Below are 23,321 nucleotides of genomic sequence, written 5' to 3' on the forward strand. Positions count from 1 at the left end.
TGTTGGCGTGAAGTGCAGTACCAGCTCAACAGAAAGGTAAATTGCTGGAAAACCCTGCTGTGATGCATACATCTACTTTGGAGCACTCTTCTCCTTTGCACTCTTGAATGGCTTAAGCGCAATGTATTCTTCCAGCAAGCTGAATAACGAGATAGGTGAGAGAAGGTGTACCAGCTGTCTGTGCGCCATCAGCAGCCACTAGGTGTCCCTCTTGGGTTTTCCCGGGGATCCTGATTGTGCAGGAATTCATCGGTTCAGTAGCAAGGGGGAGAGGATGGCCTGTGCCTGGAAGTGACAGGCAGTCTGGTGGCATCATGAGGATTAAGTTCCGATTCATATTTGCTGTAGAATAAAATATGTTTTCAGCCCCCATGAGCTTTGTCACTCGGAGAGCAGTGTATGAACTTTTGCTGCACGGCTCTGGGCTCCCTGGTGGTCTAGTGGTTAGGATTCGGCGCTCTCACCGCCGCGGCCCGGGTTCTATTCCCGGTCAGGGAAAAGTCCCTCTTCTGACCTTGAAAGCTTTTCCTTCCCGTAGGTCAGGGCTTCTCAAAATGAAGTTGCTTTTCTGACTCACAATTTGCCTAGCATGACGCGGTATCGCTCAAAATATGATTTTCGCAAGGTTCCTTTAGAGCTGCTTCCCATGGTGGGAGGCAAGGCTCTTGAGCAAGTGAGATCCTGTATTCCGAGGCGCGCTTCCTTTTGTAGGCTTCTGACCCCATGGCCTGTGGCAGGTAGTCCTCCTTTGACTGGGCCGCAGGCTTTGTCTCCAAATGGCGTCCTGGACCCACTGCAACCCACCTGTTTGCTAAAACGGAAGTCTGCCTCTGGGTAAGAAAAAGCTGAGCTGCACGTACGGAAAGCGGCAGAGGCCAGAGGCGGGGAGGGTGTGGCAAGGGCTGCCTGATTTGCATAGTGACCTGTTGCATCTTGGGAATGTACAGGCTTTGGAGCTTAACAGGTACTGCAGGTGTCTGCCTGGCCTGAGAGATGCCTGTCTGGTGCTCCCCTCAGGACACACAGGCCTTCCATTCGAGCATGGAGGGTGAGGGACATGGGTCACCCTCATATACAGGGGTGTGGGCATGGGCAGGATAGGTTGTGGGGGACCCGTCAGGGCATTGCCCGTTTGGAAGCCCGTTCGGAAGGCGAGAGGAGGCGGGGCAGGAAACTCTGCTCAATTTCTTTCCCAGAGGCCTGTGGAGAACCCTTTGCACGTTTGAGCCAGCCGGGCCTGCATCAGCAGATCCTGCTCCACTGGGAAGGGAGAGCCTGTAGGCGTAAATCAAAAAAAGGGGAGAAATCTGCAAATTCTAGTGGCAGACCCATGTTGCCCAGGAAGCAATCAGTTTCTCCTGCTCCCTATAGTGGAAAAAGACATAGGAGGTGTATTTCTCTAGGCAGGGGCTCTGTGTAGATGGCACTTCATTGCTCTGGGAAGCATCCATGCTGGTAGAAGAGTAGCAGCAGACTCCACACCTGAGGCTTGAATGGGGACCGTTGGGGAGGGGCAGTGGGAGGCCGAGGAGGGCGGAGGAAAATGCTTTTCAAAAGCATCTGCACGTTCCTACAAACCTGCTGAAAACCCATACCAGGAATGGGGCTCGAACCCATGCGGACAAACGTCCATTGGATCTTAAGTCCAACGCCTTAACCACTCGGCCACCCTGGTGAGACCCAAGGATTTACTTTCTTCAACTCCCTTTTTATGCTTGCTACTGTAGCACCAGCTGTCCAGCAAGAGGTGATTGCAGAGTTAAAAGGCTTTTGCAGGAGGTTAAAAGTAATTGCTTATAACAAACACACTGTGTGACACCTAACTTTCTCCCACTCGGACCTTACCGTTAATTTTTATATTGGAGTTAGCTTAGTCACAATAAGGGGGTGAGCAAGGCAGGCACACTAGAGCATCTACTCCCTGGTGGTCTAGTGGCTAGGATTCGGCGCTTTCACCGCCGCGGCCCGGGTTCGATTCCCGGTCAGGGAAGATCCCTCTAAAGCATAGATTGCTTAATTTGTCTGTGTATCTTTTTTAAAAGAAGGTCTTTAAAAAGGCACCCCTCCCAATAGATGAAAGCGGAGGAATGGGGCTTGTTCTCCTGTGCCCCAGGTTGCTTTGCCCCCATTGACCTAAGCCACCTTTGTGCGCACGCAGTCCCCCACCCAGTCAGGTGCTCTATGTTGGCGTGAAGTGCAGTACCAGCTCAACAGAAAGGTAAATTGCTGGAAAACCCTGCTGTGATGCATACATCTACTTTGGAGCACTCTTCTCCTTTGCACTCTTGAATCGCTTAAGCGCAATGTATTCTTCCAGCAAGCTGAATAACGAGATAGGTGAGAGAAGGTGTACCAGCTGTCTGTGCGCCATCAGCAGCCACTAAGTGTCCCTCTTGGGTTTTCCCGGGGATCCTGATTGTGCAGGAATTCATCGGTTCAGTAGCAAGGGGGAGAGGATGGCCTGTGCCTGGAAGTGACAGGCAGTCTGGTGGCATCATGAGGATTAAGTTCCGATTCATATTTGCTGTAGAATAAAATATGTTTTCAGCCCCCATGAGCTTTGTCACTCGGAGAGCAGTGTATGAACTTTTGCTGCACGGCTCTGGGCTCCCTGGTGGTCTAGTGGTTAGGATTCGGCGCTCTCACCGCCGCGGCCCGGGTTCGATTCCCGGTCAGGGAAAAGTCCCTCTTCTGACCTTGAAAGCTTTTCCTTCCCGTAGGTCAGGGCTTCTCAAAATGAAGTTGCTTTTCTGACTCACAATTTGCCTAGCATGACGCAGTATCGCTCAAAATATGATTTTCGCAAGGTTCCTTTAGAGCTGCTTCCCATGGTGGGAGGCAAGGCTCTTGAGCAAGTGAGATCCTGTATTCCGAGGCGCGCTTCCTTTTGTAGGCTTCTGACCCCATGGCCTGTGGCAGGTAGTCCTCCTTTGACTGGGCCGCAGGCTTTGTCTCCAAATGGCGTCCTGGACCCACTGCAACCCACCTGTTTGCTAAAACGGAAGTCTGCCTCTGGGTAAGAAAAAGCTGAGCTGCACGTACGGAAAGCGGCAGAGGCCAGAGGCGGGGAGGGTGTGGCAAGGGCTGCCTGATTTGCATAGTGACCTGTTGCATCTTGGGAATGTACAGGCTTTGGAGCTTAACAGGTACTGCAGGTGTCTGCCTGGCCTGAGAGATGCCTGTCTGGTGCTCCCCTCAGGACACACAGGCCTTCCATTCGAGCATGGAGGGTGAGGGACATGGGTCACCCTCATATACAGGGGTGTGGGCATGGGCAGGATAGGTTGTGGGGGACCCGTCAGGGCATTGCCCGTTTGGAAGCCCGTTCGGAAGGCGAGAGGAGGCGGGGCAGGAAACTCTGCTCAATTTCTTTCCCAGAGGCCTGTGGAGAACCCTTTGCACGTTTGAGCCAGCCGGGCCTGCATCAGCAGATCCTGCTCCACTGGGAAGGGAGAGCCTGTAGGCGTAAATCAAAAAAAGGGGAGAAATCTGCAAATTCTAGTGGCAGACCCATGTTGCCCAGGAAGCAATCAGTTTCTCCTGCTCCCTATAGTGGAAAAAGACATAGGAGGTGTATTTCTCTAGGCAGGGGCTCTGTGTAGATGGCACTTCATTGCTCTGGGAAGCATCCATGCTGGTAGAAGAGTAGCAGCAGACTCCACACCTGAGGCTTGAATGGGGACCGTTGGGGAGGGGCAGTGGGAGGCCGAGGAGGGCGGAGGAAAATGCTTTTCAAAAGCATCTGCACGTTCCTACAAACCTGCTGAAAACCCATACCAGGAATGGGGCTCGAACCCATGCGGACAAACGTCCATTGGATCTTAAGTCCAACGCCTTAACCACTCGGCCACCCTGGTGAGACCCAAGGATTTACTTTCTTCAACTCCCTTTTTATGCTTGCTACTGTAGCACCAGCTGTCCAGCAAGAGGTGATTGCAGAGTTAAAAGGCTTTTGCAGGAGGTTAAAAGTAATTGCTTATAACAAACACACTGTGTGACACCTAACTTTCTCCCACTCGGACCTTACCGTTAATTTTTATATTGGAGTTAGCTTAGTCACAATAAGGGGGTGAGCAAGGCAGGCACACTAGAGCATCTACTCCCTGGTGGTCTAGTGGCTAGGATTCGGCGCTTTCACCGCCGCGGCCCGGGTTCGATTCCCGGTCAGGGAAGATCCCTCTAAAGCATAGATTGCTTAATTTGTCTGTGTATCTTTTTTAAAAGAAGGTCTTTAAAAAGGCACCCCTCCCAATAGATGAAAGCGGAGGAATTGGGCTTGTTCTCCTGTGCCCCAGGTTGCTTTGCCCCCATTGACCTAAGCCACCTTTGTGCGCACGCAGTCCCCCACCCAGTCAGGTGCTCTATGTTGGCGTGAAGTGCAGTACCAGCTCAACAGAAAGGTAAATTGCTGGAAAACCCTGCTGTGATGCATACATCTACTTTGGAGCACTCTTCTCCTTTGCACTCTTGAATGGCTTAAGCGCAATGTATTCTTCCAGCAAGCTGAATAACGAGATAGGTGAGAGAAGGTGTACCAGCTGTCTGTGCGCCATCAGCAGCCACTAGGTGTCCCTCTTGGGTTTTCCCGGGGATCCTGATTGTGCAGGAATTCATCGGTTCAGTAGCAAGGGGGAGAGGATGGCCTGTGCCTGGAAGTGACAGGCAGTCTGGTGGCATCATGAGGATTAAGTTCCGATTCATATTTGCTGTAGAATAAAATATGTTTTCAGCCCCCATGAGCTTTGTCACTCGGAGAGCAGTGTATGAACTTTTGCTGCACGGCTCTGGGCTCCCTGGTGGTCTAGTGGTTAGGATTCGGCGCTCTCACCGCCGCGGCCCGGGTTCGATTCCCGGTCAGGGAAAAGTCCCTCTTCTGACCTTGAAAGCTTTTCCTTCCCGTAGGTCAGGGCTTCTCAAAATGAAGTTGCTTTTCTGACTCACAATTTGCCTAGCATGACGCGGTATCGCTCAAAATATGATTTTCGCAAGGTTCCTTTAGAGCTGCTTCCCATGGTGGGAGGCAAGGCTCTTGAGCAAGTGAGATCCTGTATTCCGAGGCGCGCTTCCTTTTGTAGGCTTCTGACCCCATGGCCTGTGGCAGGTAGTCCTCCTTTGACTGGGCCGCAGGCTTTGTCTCCAAATGGCGTCCTGGACCCACTGCAACCCACCTGTTTGCTAAAACGGAAGTCTGCCTCTGGGTAAGAAAAAGCTGAGCTGCACGTACGGAAAGCGGCAGAGGCCAGAGGCGGGGAGGGTGTGGCAAGGGCTGCCTGATTTGCATAGTGACCTGTTGCATCTTGGGAATGTACAGGCTTTGGAGCTTAACAGGTACTGCAGGTGTCTGCCTGGCCTGAGAGATGCCTGTCTGGTGCTCCCCTCAGGACACACAGGCCTTCCATTCGAGCATGGAGGGTGAGGGACATGGGTCACCCTCATATACAGGGGTGTGGGCATGGGCAGGATAGGTTGTGGGGGACCCGTCAGGGCATTGCCCGTTTGGAAGCCCGTTCGGAAGGCGAGAGGAGGCGGGGCAGGAAACTCTGCTCAATTTCTTTCCCAGAGGCCTGTGGAGAACCCTTTGCACGTTTGAGCCAGCCGGGCCTGCATCAGCAGATCCTGCTCCACTGGGAAGGGAGAGCCTGTAGGCGTAAATCAAAAAAAGGGGAGAAATCTGCAAATTCTAGTGGCAGACCCATGTTGCCCAGGAAGCAATCAGTTTCTCCTGCTCCCTATAGTGGAAAAAGACATAGGAGGTGTATTTCTCTAGGCAGGGGCTCTGTGTAGATGGCACTTCATTGCTCTGGGAAGCATCCATGCTGGTAGAAGAGTAGCAGCAGACTCCACACCTGAGGCTTGAATGGGGACCGTTGGGGAGGGGCAGTGGGAGGCCGAGGAGGGCGGAGGAAAATGCTTTTCAAAAGCATCTGCACGTTCCTACAAACCTGCTGAAAACCCATACCAGGAATGGGGCTCGAACCCATGCGGACAAACGTCCATTGGATCTTAAGTCCAACGCCTTAACCACTCGGCCACCCTGGTGAGACCCAAGGATTTACTTTCTTCAACTCCCTTTTTATGCTTGCTACTGTAGCACCAGCTGTCCAGCAAGAGGTGATTGCAGAGTTAAAAGGCTTTTGCAGGAGGTTAAAAGTAATTGCTTATAACAAACACACTGTGTGACACCTAACTTTCTCCCACTCGGACCTTACCGTTAATTTTTATATTGGAGTTAGCTTAGTCACAATAAGGGGGTGAGCAAGGCAGGCACACTAGAGCATCTACTCCCTGGTGGTCTAGTGGCTAGGATTCGGCGCTTTCACCGCCGCGGCCCGGGTTCGATTCCCGGTCAGGGAAGATCCCTCTAAAGCATAGATTGCTTAATTTGTCTGTGTATCTTTTTTAAAAGAAGGTCTTTAAAAAGGCACCCCTCCCAATAGATGAAAGCGGAGGAATGGGGCTTGTTCTCCTGTGCCCCAGGTTGCTTTGCCCCCATTGACCTAAGCCACCTTTGTGCGCACGCAGTCCCCCACCCAGTCAGGTGCTCTATGTTGGCGTGAAGTGCAGTACCAGCTCAACAGAAAGGTAAATTGCTGGAAAACCCTGCTGTGATGCATACATCTACTTTGGAGCACTCTTCTCCTTTGCACTCTTGAATCGCTTAAGCGCAATGTATTCTTCCAGCAAGCTGAATAACGAGATAGGTGAGAGAAGGTGTACCAGCTGTCTGTGCGCCATCAGCAGCCACTAAGTGTCCCTCTTGGGTTTTCCCGGGGATCCTGATTGTGCAGGAATTCATCGGTTCAGTAGCAAGGGGGAGAGGATGGCCTGTGCCTGGAAGTGACAGGCAGTCTGGTGGCATCATGAGGATTAAGTTCCGATTCATATTTGCTGTAGAATAAAATATGTTTTCAGCCCCCATGAGCTTTGTCACTCGGAGAGCAGTGTATGAACTTTTGCTGCACGGCTCTGGGCTCCCTGGTGGTCTAGTGGTTAGGATTCGGCGCTCTCACCGCCGCGGCCCGGGTTCGATTCCCGGTCAGGGAAAAGTCCCTCTTCTGACCTTGAAAGCTTTTCCTTCCCGTAGGTCAGGGCTTCTCAAAATGAAGTTGCTTTTCTGACTCACAATTTGCCTAGCATGACGCAGTATCGCTCAAAATATGATTTTCGCAAGGTTCCTTTAGAGCTGCTTCCCATGGTGGGAGGCAAGGCTCTTGAGCAAGTGAGATCCTGTATTCCGAGGCGCGCTTCCTTTTGTAGGCTTCTGACCCCATGGCCTGTGGCAGGTAGTCCTCCTTTGACTGGGCCGCAGGCTTTGTCTCCAAATGGCGTCCTGGACCCACTGCAACCCACCTGTTTGCTAAAACGGAAGTCTGCCTCTGGGTAAGAAAAAGCTGAGCTGCACGTACGGAAAGCGGCAGAGGCCAGAGGCGGGGAGGGTGTGGCAAGGGCTGCCTGATTTGCATAGTGACCTGTTGCATCTTGGGAATGTACAGGCTTTGGAGCTTAACAGGTACTGCAGGTGTCTGCCTGGCCTGAGAGATGCCTGTCTGGTGCTCCCCTCAGGACACACAGGCCTTCCATTCGAGCATGGAGGGTGAGGGACATGGGTCACCCTCATATACAGGGGTGTGGGCATGGGCAGGATAGGTTGTGGGGGACCCGTCAGGGCATTGCCCGTTTGGAAGCCCGTTCGGAAGGCGAGAGGAGGCGGGGCAGGAAACTCTGCTCAATTTCTTTCCCAGAGGCCTGTGGAGAACCCTTTGCACGTTTGAGCCAGCCGGGCCTGCATCAGCAGATCCTGCTCCACTGGGAAGGGAGAGCCTGTAGGCGTAAATCAAAAAAAGGGGAGAAATCTGCAAATTCTAGTGGCAGACCCATGTTGCCCAGGAAGCAATCAGTTTCTCCTGCTCCCTATAGTGGAAAAAGACATAGGAGGTGTATTTCTCTAGGCAGGGGCTCTGTGTAGATGGCACTTCATTGCTCTGGGAAGCATCCATGCTGGTAGAAGAGAAGCAGCAGACTCCACACCTGAGGCTTGAATGGGGACCGTTGGGGAGGGGCAGTGGGAGGCCGAGGAGGGCGGAGGAAAATGCTTTTCAAAAGCATCTGCACGTTCCTACAAACCTGCTGAAAACCCATACCAGGAATGGGGCTCGAACCCATGCGGACAAACGTCCATTGGATCTTAAGTCCAACGCCTTAACCACTCGGCCACCCTGGTGAGACCCAAGGATTTACTTTCTTCAACTCCCTTTTTATGCTTGCTACTGTAGCACCAGCTGTCCAGCAAGAGGTGATTGCAGAGTTAAAAGGCTTTTGCAGGAGGTTAAAAGTAATTGCTTATAACAAACACACTGTGTGACACCTAACTTTCTCCCACTCGGACCTTACCGTTAATTTTTATATTGGAGTTAGCTTAGTCACAATAAGGGGGTGAGCAAGGCAGGCACACTAGAGCATCTACTCCCTGGTGGTCTAGTGGCTAGGATTCGGCGCTTTCACCGCCGCGGCCCGGGTTCGATTCCCGGTCAGGGAAGATCCCTCTAAAGCATAGATTGCTTAATTTGTCTGTGTATCTTTTTTAAAAGAAGGTCTTTAAAAAGGCACCCCTCCCAATAGATGAAAGCGGAGGAATGGGGCTTGTTCTCCTGTGCCCCAGGTTGCTTTGCCCCCATTGACCTAAGCCACCTTTGTGCGCACGCAGTCCCCCACCCAGTCAGGTGCTCTATGTTGGCGTGAAGTGCAGTACCAGCTCAACAGAAAGGTAAATTGCTGGAAAACCCTGCTGTGATGCATACATCTACTTTGGAGCACTCTTCTCCTTTGCACTCTTGAATGGCTTAAGCGCAATGTATTCTTCCAGCAAGCTGAATAACGAGATAGGTGAGAGAAGGTGTACCAGCTGTCTGTGCGCCATCAGCAGCCACTAGGTGTCCCTCTTGGGTTTTCCCGGGGATCCTGATTGTGCAGGAATTCATCGGTTCAGTAGCAAGGGGGAGAGGATGGCCTGTGCCTGGAAGTGACAGGCAGTCTGGTGGCATCATGAGGATTAAGTTCCGATTCATATTTGCTGTAGAATAAAATATGTTTTCAGCCCCCATGAGCTTTGTCACTCGGAGAGCAGTGTATGAACTTTTGCTGCACGGCTCTGGGCTCCCTGGTGGTCTAGTGGTTAGGATTCGGCGCTCTCACCGCCGCGGCCCGGGTTCGATTCCCGGTCAGGGAAAAGTCCCTCTTCTGACCTTGAAAGCTTTTCCTTCCCGTAGGTCAGGGCTTCTCAAAATGAAGTTGCTTTTCTGACTCACAATTTGCCTAGCATGACGCGGTATCGCTCAAAATATGATTTTCGCAAGGTTCCTTTAGAGCTGCTTCCCATGGTGGGAGGCAAGGCTCTTGAGCAAGTGAGATCCTGTATTCCGAGGCGCGCTTCCTTTTGTAGGCTTCTGACCCCATGGCCTGTGGCAGGTAGTCCTCCTTTGACTGGGCCGCAGGCTTTGTCTCCAAATGGCGTCCTGGACCCACTGCAACCCACCTGTTTGCTAAAACGGAAGTCTGCCTCTGGGTAAGAAAAAGCTGAGCTGCACGTACGGAAAGCGGCAGAGGCCAGAGGCGGGGAGGGTGTGGCAAGGGCTGCCTGATTTGCATAGTGACCTGTTGCATCTTGGGAATGTACAGGCTTTGGAGCTTAACAGGTACTGCAGGTGTCTGCCTGGCCTGAGAGATGCCTGTCTGGTGCTCCCCTCAGGACACACAGGCCTTCCATTCGAGCATGGAGGGTGAGGGACATGGGTCACCCTCATATACAGGGGTGTGGGCATGGGCAGGATAGGTTGTGGGGGACCCGTCAGGGCATTGCCCGTTTGGAAGCCCGTTCGGAAGGCGAGAGGAGGCGGGGCAGGAAACTCTGCTCAATTTCTTTCCCAGAGGCCTGTGGAGAACCCTTTGCACGTTTGAGCCAGCCGGGCCTGCATCAGCAGATCCTGCTCCACTGGGAAGGGAGAGCCTGTAGGCGTAAATCAAAAAAAGGGGAGAAATCTGCAAATTCTAGTGGCAGACCCATGTTGCCCAGGAAGCAATCAGTTTCTCCTGCTCCCTATAGTGGAAAAAGACATAGGAGGTGTATTTCTCTAGGCAGGGGCTCTGTGTAGATGGCACTTCATTGCTCTGGGAAGCATCCATGCTGGTAGAAGAGTAGCAGCAGACTCCACACCTGAGGCTTGAATGGGGACCGTTGGGGAGGGGCAGTGGGAGGCCGAGGAGGGCGGAGGAAAATGCTTTTCAAAAGCATCTGCACGTTCCTACAAACCTGCTGAAAACCCATACCAGGAATGGGGCTCGAACCCATGCGGACAAACGTCCATTGGATCTTAAGTCCAACGCCTTAACCACTCGGCCACCCTGGTGAGACCCAAGGATTTACTTTCTTCAACTCCCTTTTTATGCTTGCTACTGTAGCACCAGCTGTCCAGCAAGAGGTGATTGCAGAGTTAAAAGGCTTTTGCAGGAGGTTAAAAGTAATTGCTTATAACAAACACACTGTGTGACACCTAACTTTCTCCCACTCGGACCTTACCGTTAATTTTTATATTGGAGTTAGCTTAGTCACAATAAGGGGGTGAGCAAGGCAGGCACACTAGAGCATCTACTCCCTGGTGGTCTAGTGGCTAGGATTCGGCGCTTTCACCGCCGCGGCCCGGGTTCGATTCCCGGTCAGGGAAGATCCCTCTAAAGCATAGATTGCTTAATTTGTCTGTGTATCTTTTTTAAAAGAAGGTCTTTAAAAAGGCACCCCTCCCAATAGATGAAAGCGGAGGAATGGGGCTTGTTCTCCTGTGCCCCAGGTTGCTTTGCCCCCATTGACCTAAGCCACCTTTGTGCGCACGCAGTCCCCCACCCAGTCAGGTGCTCTATGTTGGCGTGAAGTGCAGTACCAGCTCAACAGAAAGGTAAATTGCTGGAAAACCCTGCTGTGATGCATACATCTACTTTGGAGCACTCTTCTCCTTTGCACTCTTGAATCGCTTAAGCGCAATGTATTCTTCCAGCAAGCTGAATAACGAGATAGGTGAGAGAAGGTGTACCAGCTGTCTGTGCGCCATCAGCAGCCACTAAGTGTCCCTCTTGGGTTTTCCCGGGGATCCTGATTGTGCAGGAATTCATCGGTTCAGTAGCAAGGGGGAGAGGATGGCCTGTGCCTGGAAGTGACAGGCAGTCTGGTGGCATCATGAGGATTAAGTTCCGATTCATATTTGCTGTAGAATAAAATATGTTTTCAGCCCCCATGAGCTTTGTCACTCGGAGAGCAGTGTATGAACTTTTGCTGCACGGCTCTGGGCTCCCTGGTGGTCTAGTGGTTAGGATTCGGCGCTCTCACCGCCGCGGCCCGGGTTCGATTCCCGGTCAGGGAAAAGTCCCTCTTCTGACCTTGAAAGCTTTTCCTTCCCGTAGGTCAGGGCTTCTCAAAATGAAGTTGCTTTTCTGACTCACAATTTGCCTAGCATGACGCAGTATCGCTCAAAATATGATTTTCGCAAGGTTCCTTTAGAGCTGCTTCCCATGGTGGGAGGCAAGGCTCTTGAGCAAGTGAGATCCTGTATTCCGAGGCGCGCTTCCTTTTGTAGGCTTCTGACCCCATGGCCTGTGGCAGGTAGTCCTCCTTTGACTGGGCCGCAGGCTTTGTCTCCAAATGGCGTCCTGGACCCACTGCAACCCACCTGTTTGCTAAAACGGAAGTCTGCCTCTGGGTAAGAAAAAGCTGAGCTGCACGTACGGAAAGCGGCAGAGGCCAGAGGCGGGGAGGGTGTGGCAAGGGCTGCCTGATTTGCATAGTGACCTGTTGCATCTTGGGAATGTACAGGCTTTGGAGCTTAACAGGTACTGCAGGTGTCTGCCTGGCCTGAGAGATGCCTGTCTGGTGCTCCCCTCAGGACACACAGGCCTTCCATTCGAGCATGGAGGGTGAGGGACATGGGTCACCCTCATATACAGGGGTGTGGGCATGGGCAGGATAGGTTGTGGGGGACCCGTCAGGGCATTGCCCGTTTGGAAGCCCGTTCGGAAGGCGAGAGGAGGCGGGGCAGGAAACTCTGCTCAATTTCTTTCCCAGAGGCCTGTGGAGAACCCTTTGCACGTTTGAGCCAGCCGGGCCTGCATCAGCAGATCCTGCTCCACTGGGAAGGGAGAGCCTGTAGGCGTAAATCAAAAAAAGGGGAGAAATCTGCAAATTCTAGTGGCAGACCCATGTTGCCCAGGAAGCAATCAGTTTCTCCTGCTCCCTATAGTGGAAAAAGACATAGGAGGTGTATTTCTCTAGGCAGGGGCTCTGTGTAGATGGCACTTCATTGCTCTGGGAAGCATCCATGCTGGTAGAAGAGTAGCAGCAGACTCCACACCTGAGGCTTGAATGGGGACCGTTGGGGAGGGGCAGTGGGAGGCCGAGGAGGGCGGAGGAAAATGCTTTTCAAAAGCATCTGCACGTTCCTACAAACCTGCTGAAAACCCATACCAGGAATGGGGCTCGAACCCATGCGGACAAACGTCCATTGGATCTTAAGTCCAACGCCTTAACCACTCGGCCACCCTGGTGAGACCCAAGGATTTACTTTCTTCAACTCCCTTTTTATGCTTGCTACTGTAGCACCAGCTGTCCAGCAAGAGGTGATTGCAGAGTTAAAAGGCTTTTGCAGGAGGTTAAAAGTAATTGCTTATAACAAACACACTGTGTGACACCTAACTTTCTCCCACTCGGACCTTACCGTTAATTTTTATATTGGAGTTAGCTTAGTCACAATAAGGGGGTGAGCAAGGCAGGCACACTAGAGCATCTACTCCCTGGTGGTCTAGTGGCTAGGATTCGGCGCTTTCACCGCCGCGGCCCGGGTTCGATTCCCGGTCAGGGAAGATCCCTCTAAAGCATAGATTGCTTAATTTGTCTGTGTATCTTTTTTAAAAGAAGGTCTTTAAAAAGGCACCCCTCCCAATAGATGAAAGCGGAGGAATGGGGCTTGTTCTCCTGTGCCCCAGGTTGCTTTGCCCCCATTGACCTAAGCCACCTTTGTGCGCACGCAGTCCCCCACCCAGTCAGGTGCTCTATGTTGGCGTGAAGTGCAGTACCAGCTCAACAGAAAGGTAAATTGCTGGAAAACCCTGCTGTGATGCATACATCTACTTTGGAGCACTCTTCTCCTTTGCACTCTTGAATGGCTTAAGCGCAATGTATTCTTCCAGCAAGCTGAATAACGAGATAGGTGAGAGAAGGTGTACCAGCTGTCTGTGCGCCATCAGCAGCCACTAGGTGTCCCTCTTGGGTTTTCCCGGGGATCCTGATTGTGCAGGAATTCATCGGTTCAGTAGCAAGGGGGAGAGGATGGCCTGTGCCTGGAAGTGACAGGCAGTCTGGTGGCATCATGAGGATTAAGTTCCGATTCATATTTGCTGTAGAATAAAATATGTTTTCAGCCCCCATGAGCTTTGTCACTCGGAGAGCAGTGTATGAACTTTTGCTGCACGGCTCTGGGCTCCCTGGTGGTCTAGTGGTTAGGATTCGGCGCTCTCACCGCCGCGGCCCGGGTTCGATTCCCGGTCAGGGAAAAGTCCCTCTTCTGACCTTGAAAGCTTTTCCTTCCCGTAGGTCAGGGCTTCTCAAAATGAAGTTGCTTTTCTGACTCACAATTTGCCTAGCATGACGCAGTATCGCTCAAAATATGATTTTCGCAAGGTTCCTTTAGAGCTGCTTCCCATGGTGGGAGGCAAGGCTCTTGAGCAAGTGAGATCCTGTATTCCGAGGCGCGCTTCCTTTTGTAGGCTTCTGACCCCATGGCCTGTGGCAGGTAGTCCTCCTTTGACTGGGCCGCAGGCTTTGTCTCCAAATGGCGTCCTGGACCCACTGCAACCCACCTGTTTGCTAAAACGGAAGTCTGCCTCTGGGTAAGAAAAAGCTGAGCTGCACGTACGGAAAGCGGCAGAGGCCAGAGGCGGGGAGGGTGTGGCAAGGGCTGCCTGATTTGCATAGTGACCTGTTGCATCTTGGGAATGTACAGGCTTTGGAGCTTAACAGGTACTGCAGGTGTCTGCCTGGCCTGAGAGATGCCTGTCTGGTGCTCCCCTCAGGACACACAGGCCTTCCATTCGAGCATGGAGGGTGAGGGACATGGGTCACCCTCATATACAGGGGTGTGGGCATGGGCAGGATAGGTTGTGGGGGACCCGTCAGGGCATTGCCCGTTTGGAAGCCCGTTCGGAAGGCGAGAGGAGGCGGGGCAGGAAACTCTGCTCAATTTCTTTCCCAGAGGCCTGTGGAGAACCCTTTGCACGTTTGAGCCAGCCGGGCCTGCATCAGCAGATCCTGCTCCACTGGGAAGGGAGAGCCTGTAGGCGTAAATCAAAAAAAGGGGAGAAATCTGCAAATTCTAGTGGCAGACCCATGTTGCCCAGGAAGCAATCAGTTTCTCCTGCTCCCTATAGTGGAAAAAGACATAGGAGGTGTATTTCTCTAGGCAGGGGCTCTGTGTAGATGGCACTTCATTGCTCTGGGAAGCATCCATGCTGGTAGAAGAGTAGCAGCAGACTCCACACCTGAGGCTTGAATGGGGACCGTTGGGGAGGGGCAGTGGGAGGCCGAGGAGGGCGGAGGAAAATGCTTTTCAAAAGCATCTGCACGTTCCTACAAACCTGCTGAAAACCCATACCAGGAATGGGGCTCGAACCCATGCGGACAAACGTCCATTGGATCTTAAGTCCAACGCCTTAACCACTCGGCCACCCTGGTGAGACCCAAGGATTTACTTTCTTCAACTCCCTTTTTATGCTTGCTACTGTAGCACCAGCTGTCCCGCAAGAGGTGATTGCAGAGTTAAAAGGCTTTTGCAGGAGGTTAAAAGTAATTGCTTATAACAAACACACTGTGTGACACCTAACTTTCTCCCACTCGGACCTTACCGTTAATTTTTATATTGGAGTTAGCTTAGTCACAATAAGGGGGTGAGCAAGACAGTTACACTAGAGCATCTACTCCCTGGTGGTCTAGTGGCTAGGATTCGGCGCTTTCACCGCCGCGGCCCGGGTTCGATTCCCGGTCAGGGAAGATCCCTCTAAAGCATAGATTGCTTAATTTGTCTGTGTATCTTTTTTAAAAGAAGGTCTTTAAAAAGGCACCCCTCCCAATAGATGAAAGCGGAGGAATGGGGCTTGTTCTCCTGTGCCCCAGGTTGCTTTGCCCCCATTGACCTAAGCCACCTTTGTGCGCACGCAGTCCCCCACCCAGTCAGGTGCTCTATGTTGGCGTGAAGTGCAGTACCAGCTCAACAGAAAGGTAAATTGCTGGAAAACCCTGCTGTGATGCATACATCTACTTTGGAGCACTCTTCTCCTTTGCACTCTTGAATGGCTTAAGCGCAATGTATTCTTCCAGCAAGCTGAATAACGAGATAGGTGAGAGAAGGTGTACCAGCTGTCTGTGCGCCATCAGCAGCCACTAGGTGTCCCTCTTGGGTTTTCCCGGGGATCCTGATTGTGCAGGAATTCATCGGTTCAGTAGCAAGGGGGAGAGGATGGCCTGTGCCTGGAAGTGACAGGCAGTCTGGTGGCATCATGAGGATTAAGTTCCGATTCATATTTGCTGTAGAATAAAATATGTTTTCAGCCCCCATGAGCTTTGTCACTCGGAGAGCAGTGTATGAACTTTTGCTGCACGGCTCTGGGCTCCCTGGTGGTCTAGTGGTTAGGATTCGGCGCTCTCACCGCCGCGGCCCGGGTTCGATTCCCGGTCAGGGAAAAGTCCCTCTTCTGACCTTGAAAGCTTTTCCTTCCCGTAGGTCAGGGCTTCTCAAAATGAAGTTGCTTTTCTGACTCACAATTTGCCTAGCATGACGCAGTATCGCTCAAAATATGATTTTCGCAAGGTTCCTTTAGAGCTGCTTCCCATGGTGGGAGGCAAGGCTCTTGAGCAAGTGAGATCCTGTATTCCGAGGCGCGCTTCCTTTTGTAGGCTTCTGACCCCATGGCCTGTGGCAGGTAGTCCTCCTTTGACTGGGCCGCAGGCTTTGTCTCCAAATGGCGTCCTGGACCCACTGCAACCCACCTGTTTGCTAAAACGGAAGTCTGCCTCTGGGTAAGAAAAAGCTGAGCTGCACGTACGGAAAGCGGCAGAGGCCAGAGGCGGGGAGGGTGTGGCAAGGGCTGCCTGATTTGCATAGTGACGTGTTGCATCTTGGGAATGTACAGGCTTTGGAGCTTAACAGGTACTGCAGGTGTCTGCCTGGCCTGAGAGATGCCTGTCTGGTGCTCCCCTCAGGACACACAGGCCTTCCATTCGAGCATGGAGGGTGAGGGACATGGGTCACCCTCATATACAGGGGTGTGGGCACGGGCAGGATAGGTTGTGGGGGACCCGTCAGGGCATTGCCCGTTTGGAAGCCCGTTCGGAAGGCGAGAGGAGGCGGGGCAGGAAACTCTGCTCAATTTCTTTCCCAGAGGCCTGTGGAGAACCCTTTGCACGTTTGAGCCAGCCGGGCCTGCATCAGCAGATCCTGCTCCACTGGGAAGGGAGAGCCTGTAGGCGTAAATCAAAAAAAGGGGAGAAATCTGCAAATTCTAGTGGCAGACCCATGTTGCCCAGGAAGCAATCAGTTTCTCCTGCTCCCTATAGTGGAAAAAGACATAGGAGGTGTATTTCTCTAGGCAGGGGCTCTGTGTAGATGGCACTTCATTGCTCTGGGAAGCATCCATGCTGGTAGAAGAGTAGCAGCAGACTCCACACCTGAGGCTTGAATGGGGACCGTTGGGGAGGGGCAGTGGGAGGCCGAGGAGGGCGGAGGAAAATGCTTTTCAAAAGCATCTGCACGTTCCTACAAACCTGCTGAAAACCCATACCAGGAATGGGGCTCGAACCCATGCGGACAAACGTCCATTGGATCTTAAGTCCAACGCCTTAACCACTCGGCCACCCTGGTGAGACCCAAGGATTTACTTTCTTCAACTCCCTTTTTATGCTTGCTACTGTAGCACCAGCTGTCCAGCAAGAGGTGATTGCAGAGTTAAAAGGCTTTTGCAGGAGGTTAAAAGTAATTGCTTATAACAAACACACTGTGTGACACCTAACTTTCTCCCACTCGGACCTTACCGTTAATTTTTATATTGGAGTTAGCTTAGTCACAATAAGGGGGTGAGCAAGGCAGGCACACTAGAGCATCTACTCCCTGGTGGTCTAGTGGCTAGGATTCGGCGCTTTCACCGCCGCGGCCCGGGTTCGATTCCCGGTCAGGGAAGATCCCTCTAAAGCATAGATTGCTTAATTTGTCTGTGTATCTTTTTTAAAAGAAGGTCTTTAAAAAGGCACCCCTCCCAATAGATGAAAGCGGAGGAATGGGGCTTGTTCTCCTGTGCCCCAGGTTGCTTTGCCCCCATTGACCTAAGCCACCTTTGTGCGCACGCAGTCCCCCACCCAGTCAGGTGCTCTATGTTGGCGTGAAGTGCAGTACCAGCTCAACAGAAAGGTAAATTGCTGGAAAACCCTGCTGTGATGCATACATCTACTTTGGAGCACTCTTCTCCTTTGCACTCTTGAATCGCTTAAGCGCAATGTATTCTTCCAGCAAGCTGAATAACGAGATAGGTGAGAGAAGGTGTACCAGCTGTCTGTGCGCCATCAGCAGCCACTAAGTGTCCCTCTTGGGTTTTCCCGGGGATCCTGATTGTGCAGGAATTCATCGGTTCAGTAGCAAGGGGGAGAGGATGGCCTGTGCCTGGAAGTGACAGGCAGTCTGGTGGCATCATGAGGATTAAGTTCCGATTCATATTTGCTGTAGAATAAAATATGTTTTCAGCCCCCATGAGCTTTGTCACTCGGAGAGCAGTGTATGAACTTTTGCTGCACGGCTCTGGGCTCCCTGGTGGTCTAGTGGTTAGGATTCGGCGCTCTCACCGCCGCGGCCCGGGTTCGATTCCCGGTCAGGGAAAAGTCCCTCTTCTGACCTTGAAAGCTTTTCCTTCCCGTAGGTCAGGGCTTCTCAAAATGAAGTTGCTTTTCTGACTCACAATTTGCCTAGCATGACGCAGTATCGCTCAAAATATGATTTTCGCAAGGTTCCTTTAGAGCTGCTTCCCATGGTGGGAGGCAAGGCTCTTGAGCAAGTGAGATCCTGTATTCCGAGGCGCGCTTCCTTTTGTAGGCTTCTGACCCCATGGCCTGTGGCAGGTAGTCCTCCTTTGACTGGGCCGCAGGCTTTGTCTCCAAATGGCGTCCTGGACCCACTGCAACCCACCTGTTTGCTAAAACGGAAGTCTGCCTCTGGGTAAGAAAAAGCTGAGCTGCACGTACGGAAAGCGGCAGAGGCCAGAGGCGGGGAGGGTGTGGCAAGGGCTGCCTGATTTGCATAGTGACCTGTTGCATCTTGGGAATGTACAGGCTTTGGAGCTTAACAGGTACTGCAGGTGTCTGCCTGGCCTGAGAGATGCCTGTCTGGTGCTCCCCTCAGGACACACAGGCCTTCCATTCGAGCATGGAGGGTGAGGGACATGGGTCACCCTCATATACAGGGGTGTGGGCATGGGCAGGATAGGTTGTGGGGGACCCGTCAGGGCATTGCCCGTTTGGAAGCCCGTTCGGAAGGCGAGAGGAGGCGGGGCAGGAAACTCTGCTCAATTTCTTTCCCAGAGGCCTGTGGAGAACCCTTTGCACGTTTGAGCCAGCCGGGCCTGCATCAGCAGATCCTGCTCCACTGGGAAGGGAGAGCCTGTAGGCGTAAATCAAAAAAAGGGGAGAAATCTGCAAATTCTAGTGGCAGACCCATGTTGCCCAGGAAGCAATCAGTTTCTCCTGCTCCCTATAGTGGAAAAAGACATAGGAGGTGTATTTCTCTAGGCAGGGGCTCTGTGTAGATGGCACTTCATTGCTCTGGGAAGCATCCATGCTGGTAGAAGAGAAGCAGCAGACTCCACACCTGAGGCTTGAATGGGGACCGTTGGGGAGGGGCAGTGGGAGGCCGAGGAGGGCGGAGGAAAATGCTTTTCAAAAGCATCTGCACGTTCCTACAAACCTGCTGAAAACCCATACCAGGAATGGGGCTCGAACCCATGCGGACAAACGTCCATTGGATCTTAAGTCCAACGCCTTAACCACTCGGCCACCCTGGTGAGACCCAAGGATTTACTTTCTTCAACTCCCTTTTTATGCTTGCTACTGTAGCACCAGCTGTCCAGCAAGAGGTGATTGCAGAGTTAAAAGGCTTTTGCAGGAGGTTAAAAGTAATTGCTTATAACAAACACACTGTGTGACACCTAACTTTCTCCCACTCGGACCTTACCGTTAATTTTTATATTGGAGTTAGCTTAGTCACAATAAGGGGGTGAGCAAGGCAGGCACACTAGAGCATCTACTCCCTGGTGGTCTAGTGGCTAGGATTCGGCGCTTTCACCGCCGCGGCCCGGGTTCGATTCCCGGTCAGGGAAGATCCCTCTAAAGCATAGATTGCTTAATTTGTCTGTGTATCTTTTTTAAAAGAAGGTCTTTAAAAAGGCACCCCTCCCAATAGATGAAAGCGGAGGAATGGGGCTTGTTCTCCTGTGCCCCAGGTTGCTTTGCCCCCATTGACCTAAGCCACCTTTGTGCGCACGCAGTCCCCCACCCAGTCAGGTGCTCTATGTTGGCGTGAAGTGCAGTACCAGCTCAACAGAAAGGTAAATTGCTGGAAAACCCTGCTGTGATGCATACATCTACTTTGGAGCACTCTTCTCCTTTGCACTCTTGAATGGCTTAAGCGCAATGTATTCTTCCAGCAAGCTGAATAACGAGATAGGTGAGAGAAGGTGTACCAGCTGTCTGTGCGCCATCAGCAGCCACTAGGTGTCCCTCTTGGGTTTTCCCGGGGATCCTGATTGTGCAGGAATTCATCGGTTCAGTAGCAAGGGGGAGAGGATGGCCTGTGCCTGGAAGTGACAGGCAGTCTGGTGGCATCATGAGGATTAAGTTCCGATTCATATTTGCTGTAGAATAAAATATGTTTTCAGCCCCCATGAGCTTTGTCACTCGGAGAGCAGTGTATGAACTTTTGCTGCACGGCTCTGGGCTCCCTGGTGGTCTAGTGGTTAGGATTCGGCGCTCTCACCGCCGCGGCCCGGGTTCGATTCCCGGTCAGGGAAAAGTCCCTCTTCTGACCTTGAAAGCTTTTCCTTCCCGTAGGTCAGGGCTTCTCAAAATGAAGTTGCTTTTCTGACTCACAATTTGCCTAGCATGACGCGGTATCGCTCAAAATATGATTTTCGCAAGGTTCCTTTAGAGCTGCTTCCCATGGTGGGAGGCAAGGCTCTTGAGCAAGTGAGATCCTGTATTCCGAGGCGCGCTTCCTTTTGTAGGCTTCTGACCCCATGGCCTGTGGCAGGTAGTCCTCCTTTGACTGGGCCGCAGGCTTTGTCTCCAAATGGCGTCCTGGACCCACTGCAACCCACCTGTTTGCTAAAACGGAAGTCTGCCTCTGGGTAAGAAAAAGCTGAGCTGCACGTACGGAAAGCGGCAGAGGCCAGAGGCGGGGAGGGTGTGGCAAGGGCTGCCTGATTTGCATAGTGACCTGTTGCATCTTGGGAATGTACAGGCTTTGGAGCTTAACAGGTACTGCAGGTGTCTGCCTGGCCTGAGAGATGCCTGTCTGGTGCTCCCCTCAGGACACACAGGCCTTCCATTCGAGCATGGAGGGTGAGGGACATGGGTCACCCTCATATACAGGGGTGTGGGCATGGGCAGGATAGGTTGTGGGGGACCCGTCAGGGCATTGCCCGTTTGGAAGCCCGTTCGGAAGGCGAGAGGAGGCGGGGCAGGAAACTCTGCTCAATTTCTTTCCCAGAGGCCTGTGGAGAACCCTTTGCACGTTTGAGCCAGCCGGGCCTGCATCAGCAGATCCTGCTCCACTGGGAAGGGAGAGCCTGTAGGCGTAAATCAAAAAAAGGGGAGAAATCTGCAAATTCTAGTGGCAGACCCATGTTGCCCAGGAAGCAATCAGTTTCTCCTGCTCCCTATAGTGGAAAAAGACATAGGAGGTGTATTTCTCTAGGCAGGGGCTCTGTGTAGATGGCACTTCATTGCTCTGGGAAGCATCCATGCTGGTAGAAGAGTAGCAGCAGACTCCACACCTGAGGCTTGAATGGGGACCGTTGGGGAGGGGCAGTGGGAGGCCGAGGAGGGCGGAGGAAAATGCTTTTCAAAAGCATCTGCACGTTCCTACAAACCTGCTGAAAACCCATACCAGGAATGGGGCTCGAACCCATGCGGACAAACGTCCATTGGATCTTAAGTCCAACGCCTTAACCACTCGGCCACCCTGGTGAGACCCAAGGATTTACTTTCTTCAACTCCCTTTTTATGCTTGCTACTGTAGCACCAGCTGTCCAGCAAGAGGTGATTGCAGAGTTAAAAGGCTTTTGCAGGAGGTTAAAAGTAATTGCTTATAACAAACACACTGTGTGACACCTAACTTTCTCCCACTCGGACCTTACCGTTAATTTTTATATTGGAGTTAGCTTAGTCACAATAAGGGGGTGAGCAAGGCAGGCACACTAGAGCATCTACTCCCTGGTGGTCTAGTGGCTAGGATTCGGCGCTTTCACCGCCGCGGCCCGGGTTCGATTCCCGGTCAGGGAAGATCCCTCTAAAGCATAGATTGCTTAATTTGTCTGTGTATCTTTTTTAAAAGAAGGTCTTTAAAAAGGCACCCCTCCCAATAGATGAAAGCGGAGGAATTGGGCTTGTTCTCCTGTGCCCCAGGTTGCTTTGCCCCCATTGACCTAAGCCACCTTTGTGCGCACGCAGTCCCCCACCCAGTCAGGTGCTCTATGTTGGCGTGAAGTGCAGTACCAGCTCAACAGAAAGGTAAATTGCTGGAAAACCCTGCTGTGATGCATACATCTACTTTGGAGCACTCTTCTCCTTTGCACTCTTGAATGGCTTAAGCGCAATGTATTCTTCCAGCAAGCTGAATAACGAGATAGGTGAGAGAAGGTGTACCAGCTGTCTGTGCGCCATCAGCAGCCACTAGGTGTCCCTCTTGGGTTTTCCCGGGGATCCTGATTGTGCAGGAATTCATCGGTTCAGTAGCAAGGGGGAGAGGATGGCCTGTGCCTGGAAGTGACAGGCAGTCTGGTGGCATCATGAGGATTAAGTTCCGATTCATATTTGCTGTAGAATAAAATATGTTTTCAGCCCCCATGAGCTTTGTCACTCGGAGAGCAGTGTATGAACTTTTGCTGCACGGCTCTGGGCTCCCTGGTGGTCTAGTGGTTAGGATTCGGCGCTCTCACCGCCGCGGCCCGGGTTCGATTCCCGGTCAGGGAAAAGTCCCTCTTCTGACCTTGAAAGCTTTTCCTTCCCGTAGGTCAGGGCTTCTCAAAATGAAGTTGCTTTTCTGACTCACAATTTGCCTAGCATGACGCGGTATCGCTCAAAATATGATTTTCGCAAGGTTCCTTTAGAGCTGCTTCCCATGGTGGGAGGCAAGGCTCTTGAGCAAGTGAGATCCTGTATTCCGAGGCGCGCTTCCTTTTGTAGGCTTCTGACCCCATGGCCTGTGGCAGGTAGTCCTCCTTTGACTGGGCCGCAGGCTTTGTCTCCAAATGGCGTCCTGGACCCACTGCAACCCACCTGTTTGCTAAAACGGAAGTCTGCCTCTGGGTAAGAAAAAGCTGAGCTGCACGTACGGAAAGCGGCAGAGGCCAGAGGCGGGGAGGGTGTGGCAAGGGCTGCCTGATTTGCATAGTGACCTGTTGCATCTTGGGAATGTACAGGCTTTGGAGCTTAACAGGTACTGCAGGTGTCTGCCTGGCCTGAGAGATGCCTGTCTGGTGCTCCCCTCAGGACACACAGGCCTTCCATTCGAGCATGGAGGGTGAGGGACATGGGTCACCCTCATATACAGGGGTGTGGGCATGGGCAGGATAGGTTGTGGGGGACCCGTCAGGGCATTGCCCGTTTGGAAGCCCGTTCGGAAGGCGAGAGGAGGCGGGGCAGGAAACTCTGCTCAATTTCTTTCCCAGAGGCCTGTGGAGAACCCTTTGCACGTTTGAGCCAGCCGGGCCTGCATCAGCAGATCCTGCTCCACTGGGAAGGGAGAGCCTGTAGGCGTAAATCAAAAAAAGGGGAGAAATCTGCAAATTCTAGTGGCAGACCCATGTTGCCCAGGAAGCAATCAGTTTCTCCTGCTCCCTATAGTGGAAAAAGACATAGGAGGTGTATTTCTCTAGGCAGGGGCTCTGTGTAGATGGCACTTCATTGCTCTGGGAAGCATCCATGCTGGTAGAAGAGTAGCAGCAGACTCCACACCTGAGGCTTGAATGGGGAC

The 23,321-nt window shown here is 52.3% G+C and overlaps 31 non-coding genes across 31 annotated transcripts; 21 read left to right on the top strand and 10 right to left on the bottom strand.

Annotated features, from left to right (window-relative positions):
- Positions 1–426: 426 nt before the first annotated feature.
- On the top strand, positions 427–498 carry TRNAE-CUC (transfer RNA glutamic acid (anticodon CUC)). The gene has a single exon. It is a non-coding gene; the product is annotated as a tRNA-Glu (tRNA).
- A 1,094-nt stretch (positions 499–1,592) lies between these two features.
- Positions 1,593–1,675, bottom strand: TRNAL-UAA (transfer RNA leucine (anticodon UAA)). The gene has a single exon. It is a non-coding gene; the product is annotated as a tRNA-Leu (tRNA).
- Positions 1,676–1,918: 243 nt separating this feature from the next.
- On the top strand, positions 1,919–1,990 carry TRNAE-UUC (transfer RNA glutamic acid (anticodon UUC)). Its single transcript has one exon. It is a non-coding gene; the product is annotated as a tRNA-Glu (tRNA).
- Positions 1,991–2,608: 618 nt separating this feature from the next.
- On the top strand, positions 2,609–2,680 carry TRNAE-CUC (transfer RNA glutamic acid (anticodon CUC)). The gene has a single exon. It is a non-coding gene; the product is annotated as a tRNA-Glu (tRNA).
- A 1,094-nt stretch (positions 2,681–3,774) lies between these two features.
- On the bottom strand, positions 3,775–3,857 carry TRNAL-UAA (transfer RNA leucine (anticodon UAA)). Its single transcript has one exon. It is a non-coding gene; the product is annotated as a tRNA-Leu (tRNA).
- Positions 3,858–4,100: 243 nt separating this feature from the next.
- On the top strand, positions 4,101–4,172 carry TRNAE-UUC (transfer RNA glutamic acid (anticodon UUC)). Its single transcript has one exon. It is a non-coding gene; the product is annotated as a tRNA-Glu (tRNA).
- A 618-nt stretch (positions 4,173–4,790) lies between these two features.
- Positions 4,791–4,862, top strand: TRNAE-CUC (transfer RNA glutamic acid (anticodon CUC)). The gene has a single exon. It is a non-coding gene; the product is annotated as a tRNA-Glu (tRNA).
- A 1,094-nt stretch (positions 4,863–5,956) lies between these two features.
- Positions 5,957–6,039, bottom strand: TRNAL-UAA (transfer RNA leucine (anticodon UAA)). Its single transcript has one exon. It is a non-coding gene; the product is annotated as a tRNA-Leu (tRNA).
- Positions 6,040–6,282: 243 nt separating this feature from the next.
- Positions 6,283–6,354, top strand: TRNAE-UUC (transfer RNA glutamic acid (anticodon UUC)). Its single transcript has one exon. It is a non-coding gene; the product is annotated as a tRNA-Glu (tRNA).
- A 618-nt stretch (positions 6,355–6,972) lies between these two features.
- Positions 6,973–7,044, top strand: TRNAE-CUC (transfer RNA glutamic acid (anticodon CUC)). The gene has a single exon. It is a non-coding gene; the product is annotated as a tRNA-Glu (tRNA).
- A 1,094-nt stretch (positions 7,045–8,138) lies between these two features.
- On the bottom strand, positions 8,139–8,221 carry TRNAL-UAA (transfer RNA leucine (anticodon UAA)). Its single transcript has one exon. It is a non-coding gene; the product is annotated as a tRNA-Leu (tRNA).
- A 243-nt stretch (positions 8,222–8,464) lies between these two features.
- TRNAE-UUC (transfer RNA glutamic acid (anticodon UUC)) lies at positions 8,465–8,536 on the top strand. Its single transcript has one exon. It is a non-coding gene; the product is annotated as a tRNA-Glu (tRNA).
- Positions 8,537–9,154: 618 nt separating this feature from the next.
- TRNAE-CUC (transfer RNA glutamic acid (anticodon CUC)) lies at positions 9,155–9,226 on the top strand. The gene has a single exon. It is a non-coding gene; the product is annotated as a tRNA-Glu (tRNA).
- Positions 9,227–10,320: 1,094 nt separating this feature from the next.
- TRNAL-UAA (transfer RNA leucine (anticodon UAA)) lies at positions 10,321–10,403 on the bottom strand. The gene has a single exon. It is a non-coding gene; the product is annotated as a tRNA-Leu (tRNA).
- Positions 10,404–10,646: 243 nt separating this feature from the next.
- Positions 10,647–10,718, top strand: TRNAE-UUC (transfer RNA glutamic acid (anticodon UUC)). The gene has a single exon. It is a non-coding gene; the product is annotated as a tRNA-Glu (tRNA).
- Positions 10,719–11,336: 618 nt separating this feature from the next.
- Positions 11,337–11,408, top strand: TRNAE-CUC (transfer RNA glutamic acid (anticodon CUC)). The gene has a single exon. It is a non-coding gene; the product is annotated as a tRNA-Glu (tRNA).
- Positions 11,409–12,502: 1,094 nt separating this feature from the next.
- On the bottom strand, positions 12,503–12,585 carry TRNAL-UAA (transfer RNA leucine (anticodon UAA)). The gene has a single exon. It is a non-coding gene; the product is annotated as a tRNA-Leu (tRNA).
- A 243-nt stretch (positions 12,586–12,828) lies between these two features.
- On the top strand, positions 12,829–12,900 carry TRNAE-UUC (transfer RNA glutamic acid (anticodon UUC)). Its single transcript has one exon. It is a non-coding gene; the product is annotated as a tRNA-Glu (tRNA).
- A 618-nt stretch (positions 12,901–13,518) lies between these two features.
- TRNAE-CUC (transfer RNA glutamic acid (anticodon CUC)) lies at positions 13,519–13,590 on the top strand. Its single transcript has one exon. It is a non-coding gene; the product is annotated as a tRNA-Glu (tRNA).
- A 1,094-nt stretch (positions 13,591–14,684) lies between these two features.
- On the bottom strand, positions 14,685–14,767 carry TRNAL-UAA (transfer RNA leucine (anticodon UAA)). The gene has a single exon. It is a non-coding gene; the product is annotated as a tRNA-Leu (tRNA).
- A 243-nt stretch (positions 14,768–15,010) lies between these two features.
- On the top strand, positions 15,011–15,082 carry TRNAE-UUC (transfer RNA glutamic acid (anticodon UUC)). The gene has a single exon. It is a non-coding gene; the product is annotated as a tRNA-Glu (tRNA).
- Positions 15,083–15,700: 618 nt separating this feature from the next.
- TRNAE-CUC (transfer RNA glutamic acid (anticodon CUC)) lies at positions 15,701–15,772 on the top strand. Its single transcript has one exon. It is a non-coding gene; the product is annotated as a tRNA-Glu (tRNA).
- A 1,094-nt stretch (positions 15,773–16,866) lies between these two features.
- Positions 16,867–16,949, bottom strand: TRNAL-UAA (transfer RNA leucine (anticodon UAA)). The gene has a single exon. It is a non-coding gene; the product is annotated as a tRNA-Leu (tRNA).
- A 243-nt stretch (positions 16,950–17,192) lies between these two features.
- On the top strand, positions 17,193–17,264 carry TRNAE-UUC (transfer RNA glutamic acid (anticodon UUC)). The gene has a single exon. It is a non-coding gene; the product is annotated as a tRNA-Glu (tRNA).
- Positions 17,265–17,882: 618 nt separating this feature from the next.
- Positions 17,883–17,954, top strand: TRNAE-CUC (transfer RNA glutamic acid (anticodon CUC)). The gene has a single exon. It is a non-coding gene; the product is annotated as a tRNA-Glu (tRNA).
- A 1,094-nt stretch (positions 17,955–19,048) lies between these two features.
- TRNAL-UAA (transfer RNA leucine (anticodon UAA)) lies at positions 19,049–19,131 on the bottom strand. Its single transcript has one exon. It is a non-coding gene; the product is annotated as a tRNA-Leu (tRNA).
- Positions 19,132–19,374: 243 nt separating this feature from the next.
- Positions 19,375–19,446, top strand: TRNAE-UUC (transfer RNA glutamic acid (anticodon UUC)). The gene has a single exon. It is a non-coding gene; the product is annotated as a tRNA-Glu (tRNA).
- A 618-nt stretch (positions 19,447–20,064) lies between these two features.
- Positions 20,065–20,136, top strand: TRNAE-CUC (transfer RNA glutamic acid (anticodon CUC)). The gene has a single exon. It is a non-coding gene; the product is annotated as a tRNA-Glu (tRNA).
- Positions 20,137–21,230: 1,094 nt separating this feature from the next.
- On the bottom strand, positions 21,231–21,313 carry TRNAL-UAA (transfer RNA leucine (anticodon UAA)). Its single transcript has one exon. It is a non-coding gene; the product is annotated as a tRNA-Leu (tRNA).
- Positions 21,314–21,556: 243 nt separating this feature from the next.
- Positions 21,557–21,628, top strand: TRNAE-UUC (transfer RNA glutamic acid (anticodon UUC)). The gene has a single exon. It is a non-coding gene; the product is annotated as a tRNA-Glu (tRNA).
- A 618-nt stretch (positions 21,629–22,246) lies between these two features.
- Positions 22,247–22,318, top strand: TRNAE-CUC (transfer RNA glutamic acid (anticodon CUC)). The gene has a single exon. It is a non-coding gene; the product is annotated as a tRNA-Glu (tRNA).
- The last annotated feature ends 1,003 nt before the right edge of the window (positions 22,319–23,321 follow it).

This window comes from Lissotriton vulgaris, chromosome 4_1 (genome assembly GCF_964263255.1).
Source record: "Lissotriton vulgaris chromosome 4_1, aLisVul1.2, whole genome shotgun sequence".
Classification (NCBI taxonomy): domain Eukaryota; kingdom Metazoa; phylum Chordata; class Amphibia; order Caudata; family Salamandridae; genus Lissotriton; species Lissotriton vulgaris.